Raw genomic sequence first — 14,050 nt, forward strand, 5'->3', positions numbered from 1 at the left:
GGAGTAGCCCGTGAGCCTGTGGCCGACAGCGACATTCCCGCCTTACCGCAACTCGGCAGACGCGTCCCGGTGATGCCACATCAGCCCCCATGCGCAAGCCCGGCAGCGGCTCGGCTGGCCCCACGGCATGTATGCCCGACAGCCTTGGCGCGCTCGGCGTGGTGCCGCGGCTGGTCCACGTGCTCAGGGTCGTGTCCATTGGCGCGCAGCAGGCTGCTAGGACCGCCGAGCCCTGGATCAACTCCGGCGGCCTCACGAACTAATTACGACAGATGCAGGCACAACACGGGCACAACACGGCACAGGCAGCAGCACCGCGAGGCAACAGCACTGCTCGGCACAGCACGGGCGCAACACCAGCACGGCGACGACACCGCACCACGACGGCCTCGGGACCGCCGAGAGGAGTGGAGGCCAGCGCCGCCGCGTCGCTCGCGCCGGGACCGCCTGCCGCACGAGGGTCAGCTCACGGAGATGGAGGTTGCGTGTCAAAACCGCTCCACGTTGAACAAAACAGCCTCACCCGTGTCCAGGTGCTAAAAGTGAACGGTTTTAACAGTTGGGGTATCATACTAGACGGTTTTGTAGTTGAGGGTTAAAATTAGACAAACACAATAGTTGAGGTCCCAAAAGTGGACTTAATCCTATTAATCATGTATGAGTCACTAGTATTTTACAGATAAAACATGAGCTATTAATTACTCGTACACACTTTTAAATAGTTTCAACTTTTAAAAGCTAACTGTGAACTATTAATAACTATATTAAGTTCTGTTCTGAAGACCAGTACTCTGAACATCATTAGACTGCACATCACTCCACTTGATTCTATTAAAGACTGAGGGTTTCAGAGAGACCAAATGGTTAAACACTGAAACTCTGCCTGAGGAAGACCCAATCTTAGCACTCCAATGAGAACCAGCATCCACTGGAATACCATTGGCGGCCAGTAAGAACTGAAGGAGTACGTCTGACCGTGTTCGCATAAGACAAATTCTTCTTATATTTCACCTCTTGCCAAGAAAACTTCTGAGCAGTTCTTGAATCAGACAAAGAACAGGCAAAAGCTAACGAGACCAACATCATTGAAAAGATGAAAAGAGAGCTTGAAATCGTCACAAATTAGGTCTCTGATCTTATAAACCTCAAATCCCACAGCTTTACAGGAAACACTTTTTTTTAAACCAGCGGGGGGGAGAGCTTCCCCACCAAATTTCATTCAAAGCTCCAGCAACGTGGAGGCAACAGAAGTGTTACAAGAGAGGAGGTAGCGTCGCCAATTGTTCAGGCTAGTTACATCCTGATCATGTTTAAAACGTTTACGCCAAATTACAAGGTCATCGCAGACGACCTTAGAGACAATAATAGAGCGACTAGAGGGGGACTCATTCCGGAAAATTTCACCATTCCTAGCGTCCCACAACCGCCATAGGAGAGTCTGCAGGATGAAAGGCCAAAGCTTCACGTCCAGGTGAGGGGGAGTGCTAGCATTCCATATGTCAACATCGGAGAGGGTTGCAACATTGCTGAGCTTGAGCCTGTTCCAGAACCCAGCACTGATTGGACACCCGAGGAAGACATGATACCGATGTTGACACTGAAGAGAAAAATTGTCCTCGGTCAAACCAACTTTGAAAGAATATGAAGAAGTCCCCAAGAGCGAGAAGATAGTGTCGGCAACAAAAGGAACATCCTAGCAAAAGTGGCACCTTCCAAATGCAACCAGCAACGAGAACTCATCTTCAGATTGAGGGTCTGCAGCCATAGAGTTGCCATATTTGCCTCGGATGAAGGTGGCAAAGGCAGAGCCCACCGCCAAAGCAGAGAAGGGGGGCATACCAGGGAGAAGCAGAGGGGGCATCACCAGTGGGGAGGAAGAGAGAGGGCAGGCCGGCCACCGGAGCGGCATGGTGGAGCTGCGGCCACCCAACGGTGACGCGAGCGTCGACGACATGATGGCCTCTTTCCTACCTATACCTAATATTAAAGATCCTATTGGTATTTATTAGGGTTTCGGTTATGCTTTCTAAAACTTGTACTCTAAACTATGGTCTCTAATTTAACTGAACAAAACCTATGCAAAAAAGTAATCTATCTAGATGTGCAACTAAGATTTTGCTAAATGTGTTGCTGAAGCTAGGCGGATCTGCTCCATCGAGCGGACCCTTCCGGCTTGCTGCGTGTGTCATCGGCACGGAAACGAAAATTCTGTGTCGACACTACCATGTTAGCAGGGCAGGCACAGGGGAAAAGGAAGACCCGGCTTCCTCGAAGAACCTTCTCTACCTTGGGTTTTTTTCTCTTTCTCCCATCTGTAACCCCTGCTCTCCCCTTGGTCTATAAAAGGGAGGGCAGGGCACCCCACTAAAGGGACGGATCGTTTTGATATACGCAAGACGAGAGATCAATTCCACAGACAACATGCAGCTAAGCAGCAACCGAGCTCTTGGCATCCTTTCGACCTTTCCATCAGAGACTTGAGACCAGTCCCTCTCTCGACCGTTTGTACCCCCTACTATAAACCTTTTTCGGTACTAATAACATGAGCAGCGGCAAACTGGACATAGGGACATTCTGCCTGAACCAGTATAAACCTTGTGTCCTTTAGTACACCATCCGAGCCTAACGCGTAACGATTACAAATTTACTAGCCGGTGTTTGTTCGAAACACCGACACTTTGTTTCCGGGACCAATATCGTGGCAATATCCTCCTATTGCGTCTAGAAGTTTCATCACTTCATTATCCTGCACTACTGTTGGATGAAAAAGATTGTGAGAACCATCTTACATGGTGCAATCGTGGCAATCCTATTGTTTGTGATCATAATTACCTATGTTATTCGAGATTACCAAGACATTGCAGTATGGGTAGTCGTTCAATTAGTATCCTACAACTTCGTTGGTTGTCTACACGTTTGCAAAGCCTCTGGTCCGAAGGAGAAGGCTATCTCCGCTGGATTTCTTATGCTTGTTCTCCTTGTCTTCCTCCTATCCTCATTTGACAACATCGATCTTCGGCCCTCCCTCATTTTCTGGGCTAGTATGGTGGCTATATCCTCGTACTGTCTCTTGAAGCTTTATCCCTGGCTCCGACGACGCCTTCTTCACGCTCCTGATGCTGCCATGGCACCGCCCCGCCAACCGGCGCCGCAAGACGAAGCAGTGTTTGAACTCCAACAGACCCTGTATTGCATAGAATGCGCCCCCCCCCCCCCCCCCCCCCCCCCAAGGAATTCTCAAGCGATGAAATACAAGCCATGACGCAAGACTTCGGAAGCATGATAGGGCAAGGCAGCTCCGCCCAGGTCTTCCGAGGGCACCTCGACGACGACACACCCGTCGCCATCAAGAGGATCAACATCCACGGTGGACGCATCGTGGCCAGTGAGAAAGAATTCAAAAGAGAGGTCTCCATCATCGGCAACGTGCACCAGCGCAGCCTTGTGCGCCTCCTCGGCTACTGCTTCCAGCGCGGGGGCGGCCTTTACCTGGTCTACCCATTCTACGAGAACGGCTCGCTGGACAGGTGGCCCTTCCACGGCAGCGAGGAGCAGAGGCGCCTCCTGACGTGGCCCAAGAGGTGCTGCATCGCCGTCGATGTGGCCAGGGCGCTCGCGTACCTCCACAACGAGTGCCGCCGGCAGATCCTGCACCTCGATATCAAGCCGGGCAACATCCTCCTCGACGGTGACCTCTGTGCGTTGCGTACGTCTCCAACTTTGGCATCTCCATGTCCATAACCCGGGACCTGACCAGTGTCATCAACACCCGCGGGAGGGGCACATTCGGCTACATGGCGCCAGAGATGCTCGTCAATGCGGTATCGGACAGGTCAGATGCGTTCAGCTACGGCATGACCCTTCTCGAGCCCATCAGCGGGCGCCGGAACTCCGATCCCTCGTCATGGGTGACGCCGGACCCAAACCTCGCGCGGAACTTGCGGGAGAAGATGGCGCAAGGCGAGCACATGGAATTGGTGGACGTAGCCATGGTGGTGACTGTAGACGATGTGGAGGCGGTGAAGACGGTGGTGAAGGTGGCACTCTGCTGCATCCAGCACGAGCGGGACATGAGGCCCACCATGCAAAATGTGGTGGATATGCTCGAAGGCCGGGTTGCTGTCAATCTCCCGCCGAAGGCCCGTCGTACATCATCTTCTACTGTAAATTTAGCAGAGCCACATTCGATTTCGGAGCACTCCGTCATCGACATGCACAGTGGGTGACGCGAGTGGATGGGCTGGGGTCGCTCCACTTCAGATGTTCTTCTCCAAGTATTTTATCAGTTTGTGTAGTTATATGTGCACAATTGATCATAGGGTTTCCTATTCCAAATTTAAAACCATTTGTAAATTATCAAACGAAGTAGTCATGTTTTCTGAATTTGCTCATAGCCTCAGAGGGTTTACATTGGCGAATTTTCAAGAATTTAACGACGATGTTGTGCATTCAGGGTCTGCAGTCATATTTTCTAAATTTGCTCTAGTTTCTATCTACTGTGCAGTGGTGGCATCACAGGCCCTTTCGCTATATGTGATGTGTTTTATTTAGACCAAAGACCATGGTCCCACATTATTATAGAAAAGCAAATTGAGTTTTGCTGGGAAACCAGCTTACATTGCCGAGTTCAAAAGGTGCTCAAGGCACAACCCTCAATATGTGCTGTGTTTTGATCGTGAGGTCGGAGAAGGCAAGCTCCTAGCCAATTGTAACGTGTGTGATTCACATTACAAAGAACACATGAACCATTATCTAAAAAAACAAAGAACACATGAATACTGATATATGAGTCTTCATCATGACTGAGATGAGACAGGCCAAGTAGGCATATAAACGTTACCGAGATGTCCGGATGACTGCCAGCTGCACATCGTGTCTCCTAAAATATCACTTGAACTTTTCTTTTGTACAATATACTTATCGACATACCATATTCACTACCGGACTCAGTGAATTTGCCGAGTGCCAGGGGCACTCGGCAAAGCCCAATTTGCACTCGGCAAAGGCTTTGCCGAGTGCTGCACTCGGCAAAGACCACTCGGTAAAAAATGAGTCGGCAAAGACGTCTTTGCCGAGTGTCTTTTGTCGGGCACTCGGCAAAGTTGGAATCGAAAAAAAACCCGAAAAAATGGGAATTTTTACCAAAAAAAAATGGAATTTTTTTTAATTGGTGGAGGCCCCCACCGGTCAGCGCCCATCCATCTCCGGCTTTTTTCGCGTAAATTTCACGGCTACGTGGCCGACGGGATTCGAACTCGAGACCTCCCGCTGCGCACAAACCTCCTCTACCACTACACCACACTGTCACTTATGTCTGGATTCCGTTTTAGTTCCCAATATATTATACTAAACCGAGTGTAAATTGTTTGTTTGAGGCCCTAAACGAATTCAAATAAAAAAGTTGTGAACTACAAAGTTTCATAACTTTTTGAGATCTACACTTTTAGTTTAGGAAGTTTTTCCATTCGAGGTCGTTTACAAAATTTGAATTTTAAAATTTAAAAATTCAAACGCAGTTTTGCATGACAAGATGTTTTCAAATCAAAAAGTTGCCAACTACAATGTTTCATAACTTTTCGAGATCTACAGAGTTTATTTTGGTCATTTGTTCATCCGACATAGTGATAGTAACATTGTTCACAAATCATATATATCTGTCTTCTACTTTCATGAAACAAATATGAGAGATATATATTTTATGAACAACGTTATTGTCGCTTTGTCAAATGAAGAAATGACCAAAATAAACTTTGTAGATCTTGAGAAGTTATACAACTTTGTAGTTGAAAAGTTTTTCATTTGAATTCATTTAGGGCCTCAAAAATTGATTCGAAAAACTGATTTGCCGAGGGCCAAAAAAAATGCACACGGCAAAATGCCTATTTGCCGAGGGCCAAAACATAGGCACATGGCAAAATGCCTCTTTGCCGAGTGCCAAAACAAAGGCACTCGGCAAAATACGGCTTTGCCGAGTGGCTGAAAAAAGGCACTCGGCAAACTTAGAGTAAATTGCTTGTTTGAGGCCCTAAATCAATTCAAATCAAAAAGTGGTCAACTACAAAGTTTCATAACTTTTTGAGATCTACAATTTTCATTTAGTAAGTTTTTCCATCCGAGGTCGTTTGAAAAATTTGAATTTTAAGTTTGAGAGATTCAAACGTAGTTTTGCATGATAAGATGATTTCAAATCAAAAAGTTGTCAACTACATAGTTTCATAACTTTTGGAGATCTACAATTTTCATTTAGGAAGTTTTTCCATCCGAGGTCATTTGAAAAATTCAAATTTTAAAATTTTCAAATTCAAACGTCGTTTTTGCATGACAAGATGATTTCAAATCAAAATGTTGCCAACTACAAAATTTCATAACTTATCAAGATCTACAAAGTTTATTTTGGTCATTTGTTCATCCGACATAGTGGTAATAACATTATTCACAAATCTTATATATCTGTCTTCTACTTTCATGAAACTAATATGAGAGATGTAGATTTTATAAACAACGTTATTGTCGCTTTGTCAAATGAAGAAATGACCAAAATAAACTTTGTAGATCTTGAGAAGTTATATAACTTTGTAGTTGAAAAGTTATTCATTTGAATTCATTTAGGGCCTCAAAATCTGCTTCGAAAAACTGATTTGCCGAGGGCCAAAAAAATGCACACGGCAAAAAGCCTATTTGCCGAGTGCCAAAACATAGGCACTCGGCAAAATACATCTTTGCCGAGTGCCAGAAAAAACACTCGGCAAAGACGTATTTTGCCGTGTGTTTTTGTTTGCCGAGTGTATTTTATTTGGCACTCGGCAAACACGGTCTTTGCCGAGTGCCCGATAAAATACACTCGGCAAAGCCTCCGGCACTCGGCAAATCACCGGTTTCCGGTAGTGATTCAGCATAACATAATTTTCTCGCAGTTTCCATGATCGTGATTTTCGTAGCTTTTCCATAGAGTGGGCCCACGTACGAGAGAGCACATGCCACCACTCACTATTCTGTCAATGCTAACATGTCCTGTGCCTCAAGGCAGTTAACCCCTTGACGTAGGGAACAACCGTATAGCTAGCTAGTGGGCCTACTTGACTAAGTTTTTATCTCACCTCTATTATGTACCACTCAAGTTTGCCCCGTTTTATAATCTTCCATTCCCGACATTATTGCCGGTATCTGTAGAATCATATTCAGGTGGGAACTATTGTCCTTCGGTTACTTCTTTTTTTTACCTTAGAGATATGTTTCAACTTTATTTGATCATTTGGCTGGCTGCCACCTCTTGAGTGTTGACTCTTAAGCCTTGGGAAAAATTGAAAGTCTGCTGTTCTCCCAAACACAACACCATTTTTTCCTCCCAAAATCATGTAGTTTTGCAACTCTCCAAAAGGTATTGGGAGGAAAAAAGAAAACCATCTCCAAGAGTTTCCAATAAATGGCTTTAAAAAATTAAATTTGAGTCCCACGTCAATTTTTGCTCGGTTTTTTTTTTTTGTCTCGCGCGACTTTTCATGGGGTCGCGATCCCTTTCGGAGGCCGCGACGTGCCTGCCGCCGCCGCCAACTTGCAGCGAGCTGCCACCTTCTGGCCGGCCGCGCCCTTCTCCCTGCCGGCCGCTGCGCCCTCGCAGCCAGCCGCGACGACGACGTCCCAGGCGGCCACGGTAGTCTGGAGCCTCGCAAGGTCGGAACACATCATTTTATCATTGTGATTGTCTGATGCACGCGGCCACAAGTTCGAAGCAGGAGCAGCGGCACGCTGCTCAGGGCGTGATGTTCGCCGAGGCCGACGCCGGCGACCTCAACGCCGACGAAGACGTGCAGAGCCCGCCGTTCGGGGACGTGCAAAGGCCGTTGTGGGTACGAGAGCAAGACCGACGAGAAGAAGCGCAAGGCGCACGAGGCCGGACGCTGCAACCGCCGCATGAACATGGCTGCGCTCTGGCTGGCTTTCCCTGATGCTACGTAGACCAATCGAGCTACTCCATAGATTGGATAGGATAGTACGGCTTGTTCAGGATGCTGTCCGCACTGCGCAGCAGTGCCCCTGTCCTTTTTTTGTCGTTGGTGGTGGAAAGCGTGGGTCCTCCAGTGGTGGCACCGGCGTCCTATCGCCCTTGGGAAGAAGAGGCATGGGCAGCGTACTGCACCTCGGAGTACCGTGAGCCTGAAGTCCCGAGAGGATCCGCAGACGCCCAATCGCGTGTATTTTTACGCATAGAGGTGACCGGTTTGGCAAGTGCCAAAAAAATGAAAATGGGAAAGAGATATGGGGTACTCTTGAAGATGATTTTTTCTCATTTTTTTCAAAAAACATGGATGAGGAAGGAATATGGGGCACTCTTAGAGATGCTCAGCTGCATCATCATCTCCCCCGTTTCTTTGTTCTCTAGTTTACCTTGGAGACAAATAGAAAGATGTCATACGTCTAAATACGAGCCCCCACGTCAATCCCAGCAGGCCCAATGAGGCCTAGCGTTGGGCCTGGGTTGGCCTCGGCCTCTTCCTGCACACACATGGGGAGGCACGCGAGATAGGGGGCGCGGACACCGTACTGCCTCGATTCCCTTGCCAAGGAGGAATCCGGAATAGACGGAAGGTTTGGATAAAAAATAGGAAAATAAATAGAGTTTTGTTTAGAAAATAAGATTGAGTTTGTCTAGGAAAAGAGGTTGGCTCCCGTGGGCTAGGCCGCACGCGCAAGGCCAGGCCGCGTGCCCGAGGGTCGTTCGCTCACCAGGAGCGTGCGCGCAATAGAGTTTGCGAAAAAACATACCCGGACGCCATAACGTGATGACGGGAGGACCATGTAACGCGGCCCACACGGCAAGTGAACTCCATACGTTAGTACGTGCGCTCTGGTTTCAGTTTCCTAATCTAAACCCGATCGGGGGAGTAGGAAGCCATGGAGGAACACGCCGTGTCGCTGCCTGACCAGTGAATCTGTGCTGCCCTGCTTGCCCTGCTTTGAGTCGGAGGATCGCCGTCTATTTCGCATGTCTCTTCTGCAGTATATACGGTCATGCCTGTTAGGGCTTATCGTCTTTCGCTATGTTGCTTAGGTAAAATTTAATCTTTGCTCTTTGTCTTTTAAAAAAAAAATTGTCTACTTTATTTGCGAACATCACAAATAATGAATGGTTTAATTATTTGGTAATATGTTTTTTTAATATTTGTGCAATTACGAAGAGAAACTTAGATATTGCATCTCTATTTTAGAAACTTGCAGCAAAGAAGGCGGCGGTGGCTGCTGATACATCTAGTCATTTTTATTGAGGAGGATATTTCTCTGAAGTAGATGAAGATGATATATTCAAGACATTCAAGTCCCTTCGAAAGCGTCGAATAAAACATTCACATTATAAGTCTCTAGTACTCATCTATGTCTATATTTGAACTATTGGTATGGCTTTTGAACTATTTATATTGTATACTAGGGGATGGTTTCAATTTAATCCTTGAATTTAAGGCTTATCAAGTTACTTAGTGCATGTATACCGAATCACGTTACATAATTTACAATTATTACCGAATTGGCTAAATGGATCTTACTATTACTAATTAGATGTCCCAACGGAGCCTCCACATTAATCCTCACCAGAAGTGCTAGAAAAAAGATAAATGCTAAAAATTCTCACGTTAATCAGAAACATCTGGCCATTAATCAAAAGACTTCAACCATCCTTAACGATTAGATCTATTTTGTTTTTTTAATATCCAGCTCCGCAATTAAATATAAACAAAAAATAGCCCAAAATTTCCTTGATAAAACAAACTTTGACGTACGTGAAAAAATTCTTCAAGAAAAAAAAAACGTAACAGAAAAAGTCCCAAAGTGACGTTCACACAACTTGGAGCGTACATGAGTGAATTCATTTTTTTCAAATAAATTATCCACCTCCGCAATTAAATATGGAAAAATAGCCCAAAATCTCCTTGATGTAAAACAAACTTTGACGTATGGGAAGAAAATTCCTCAAGAAAAAAATGTAACAGAAAAAATCCCTTAGTAATGTTCACACAACTTGGACGTACCGGAGAGAATTTTTTTTAAAAAAAAAATTATCCACCTCTGCAATTAAATGTAGACAAAAAACAGCCCATGTATATCCATGCGAAACTGGAATCATCTATTCATCATCCATCCAGTTGTTTTCATCATTCATCAAATAAAAAAAAATACTCCATCCATTCCAATCTATAAGACGCTTTGGCATTTTCAGTTACATTACTTTAGCATTTATCTAAATATAATGTATATCCAAGTGCATTGGAAAAACTATGTATCCAAAAAAGTCAACATTTTATAATACATTTTAATCTGTGTCAAAACTATGAATGTGGAATGGAGGGAGCAATTCAAATACCCCCTAAATTTAAAAATGAAGTACACCTTAGCCGTTACGAAAGGTAATTCAAAATAACCTTCTATTACATTTTATAAATTATCCACATGTGTCATTATGAAAAAAGAAGCAAACTATCCCCCGTGCATTCAAAATAACCATATAATTATAAAATATAATATAGAATTATACCTTTTAGTTAGTATCAAACTTATCAATATGCAAATACTAATACAATATATTAAAATAGTCCAATATCCATAAAAGTACGCTATATATTTCAAAATTACACACTTCAATGCTCGCTATGTTCTGTCATGCGGAGCAAGTAAACATGTATACATTTAGGTTTAGCTAAACATGTGGTTCAAAAATTTCAACAACTTGATTAAAAATTTAAATACATATCTTAAAATTCTTCTAAAAGAACAAAGTTGTAAGGTCATCAGGCCAGTAGAGTCTAATACCATTCAAAATTATAGACATTAGGATCTATCCTATTTTATAATAATGACTCACCTCTGTGATTGTGTAAAATAGTTAAAGAAGTCAATGAATCTTATTTATATTACCCAGTACTAAAACCACAATCTAAAGTCAACTTAAATATAATTCTAATTACCCACCTGCTATTATGAGAGATAATCTATTATAACCACTTAAATCTACATCTAATGTAACACTTTTGTCATTATTTAAAAGCCAACAAGAGCCCCTCAAATCTATATCTAAGTTATTATCTTCTATTAAAACAAATATTTAAATTACCATAAAGCACATATATGTTTCTACATTTATATTAGAACTGTATTGAAGTAAATATACATAATATGTCATCATACATATCAAGTACATGTGCATACTTGAGATGAATATATATATATATATATATATATATATATATATATATATATATATATATATATATATATATATATTCTAGAAACTATGAAAAATATTTTCTTAACAACTCATATACTAATGATACTACACATTATTTAAAACTATATTACTATGAAATATATTTAATATATTTTTTACCTTTCTAGATACATAGTAAAGCTATGCATCTAGACATATTATATATTTAAATATATAGCAAAACCTATTACCTAGAAAAGTCAGACAATTTATAACTTGGAATGGAAGTACACTTTAACTAAAATGTTAACTATATTGATAGTAGAACCATTATTGCACATATAATTTCTTGATAAATAAATTTAAACGCATCTTGAGAAGTGGGGGTAGTGCGGACCATATGTGTCTATATATCTTCATGACCCTTGGGATTACTTTAGTGTAAACAATCATTATATGTCACACCCGATTTTAAGGATAAAATGTGATACAAAATCCTATGTGCGCCCAGAGATCAGTCACACACATAAGCCGACAAATTAAAAATAGTATCATCATAAGTGTTTATTACATCATGAATAATAAGATATAGTCTTCACATAAATGTAGCGGAAGTATAAGAAAAATCTCTCGTGGAAACTCCATATCATAGGGACATCAACTGGTTGACCACAAGTCTAGTATTCCTCAGGAAAGTCGACATTACCATAGTCATCTATTCCCCATCCGAGATTTTTATCCAAATAATAAAAATAAACAAGCATAAGTACGTGTCGTACTCAACAAGTGTAACATGGGGTTCATGAGGCTCAAAAGATTTGACACAGGTTTAACAGCATTCAGCTTTTAGTTGTCACAAATTTAGCATAAGAGTAGCAACAAGTTGTTTCAATCCCATATAAACACATGATCAATGTAAACAAGAATAATGAATAGCATAAACGGATAATTCTTAGTGATCATCTATTCCATAAATGTTCCAAGGCCGCTCGTGACCGTGAGCACAGCTGATATACTAGTTTTACAGTCTGCAGAGGTTGTACACTTTCACTATAAGTCGTGATACCCATATGCCCGGGTTAATTACTCCCAAAACACATCTGAGGTGAGAAGGCAGGGTTCACTATGAAGCTTTTCAAAGGTTCGTCTAATAAGTTAGGGCCATTTGATTCACTCGGTAAGTCATGGCACAATTCCCTGTCGAATGGCACAACCCCCTGTCGAATGGCACAATTCCATCATGGCAATACACATAAGAGTAGAGGTTGTTCTATACCCGATTCGGCAAGTCATTCTTACGCCAATAAAGGTAACCTCTAACTAGCTAGAAAAGGTCCTCATACTGAGCTAAAGCCAGAGCCATGTTGCCCTCATAGTTATACTGTAAGTCCCGGATGATCACTTATAGATAAGTTCTTAGGGAGAGGAATCTGAAGCATTTAGAAAGTAGCTAAACACTCCAGTCCCCTATTTCTAAGTTGCTAAAAAGTCATGTTTTAATGTTTATTGCATATACCATTAGTCAAGTTACAAAATCATGATTTAGTTGAGCACTAGCAAAGCTACCCAATGCATATCCCATAGAAGACAAGGTATAAGTCCAATTTCTAGGAAATCCTTGTCGAGGTCACATGCAATCATGAATTAAATGCATTAAGGTGAATAGAAACAAGGATGATCCCATGCTATACTTGCCTTGATCAAAGTACTCCTACTGATCCTACTTGTTAAAGTAGTACTCTTCGTCATCCACGAATTGCTCACCATCTATACTCGATAACCACAGCAACATCCAAGCATCCAAAAGCAATCATGCATAACAAATAAAAGCTATAGATTAAAATAGTACACCAATCAATATAAAATCAAGATGAAAAGTTTGTAAAATGAATCTACATCTCGCTACGATCACACAGACACGAAGATCACAAAAATCAAAGCTAAAACGTAGAAGTTATGATTTAAACAAGATTTCCTTTAGTAAAATAATAGATTAAATCTAACCTCAAATTTTAAAAGTTGAAAACATACCTAATAGTAGTATGAACATGTAGATTATGGAATTATGAACCTAACGCAAGTTGAACGGATCAAATCAGAGTTAAAACAAAGATTTTATGGCCTAAAGAAGATAGTGGCAATTTTGTAAATAGATGAAACTCAATTTCCAAATTTAAAATAATTAAAATCTGATTTTAAACCGAAACAGGGACTGCGGGCATGAAAACGAAGAAATATAGGGGCTCTTTGACAAAATTGCAGGGACGGCGGGTTGAGACCCAAATAATTGTAATGACCTTTTTGCAAAACGACAGGCGAAGGGGTATCTTAAGATCTGGATCGTTGGATCGGAATCGAACGACGTAGATCTGATCAGAGGGAAGGGAAAATAGCCTTTCAAGATTTTATGGGTGGAGCTGGCTTGCTGGGCCACAGGGGAAGAAGCGAGGCAGGCCATGGTGAAGAGGGGAGAAGTAGGGTGCGAGCGGGCCTGCGGGTGAGCGAGGCCGAGCAGCTGGGCCAGCAGGCCATGAATGAGAGAGGGAGCGAATTTCTTTTTTTTTCTAATTTTCCAAACAAATTTTGAAATGCAAATTCAAATTAATTTGAAGTTTTTTTAAACCACACAATACAAAAATAATATGCAGCAACATGAATGCATAGACATGTAGGTAAACCTTATATTTGATTTTAATTTCATAAAACTTTATTATTTACTACATTGCATGCACACACATAAGCATAATTAAATCAATTTACCTATTTTAAAATAATGCAAATTTTAGGGTGTTACAATTCTACCTCCTTAAAATGAATCTCGTCCTCGAGATTCGGACAATGCTTACTCAAATAATT

At 42.3% G+C, this 14,050-nt stretch overlaps 1 pseudogene; it reads left to right on the forward strand.

Moving 5' to 3' along the window:
- The first annotated feature begins 3,198 nt into the window (after positions 1–3,198).
- Positions 3,199–4,226, forward strand: LOC136503577 (probable receptor-like protein kinase At5g20050; annotated as a pseudogene).
- Positions 4,227–14,050: the final 9,824 nt, after the last annotated feature.

Source organism: Miscanthus floridulus, chromosome 14, assembly GCF_019320115.1.
Source record: "Miscanthus floridulus cultivar M001 chromosome 14, ASM1932011v1, whole genome shotgun sequence".
NCBI classification, from domain to species: Eukaryota; Viridiplantae; Streptophyta; class Magnoliopsida; order Poales; family Poaceae; genus Miscanthus; species Miscanthus floridulus.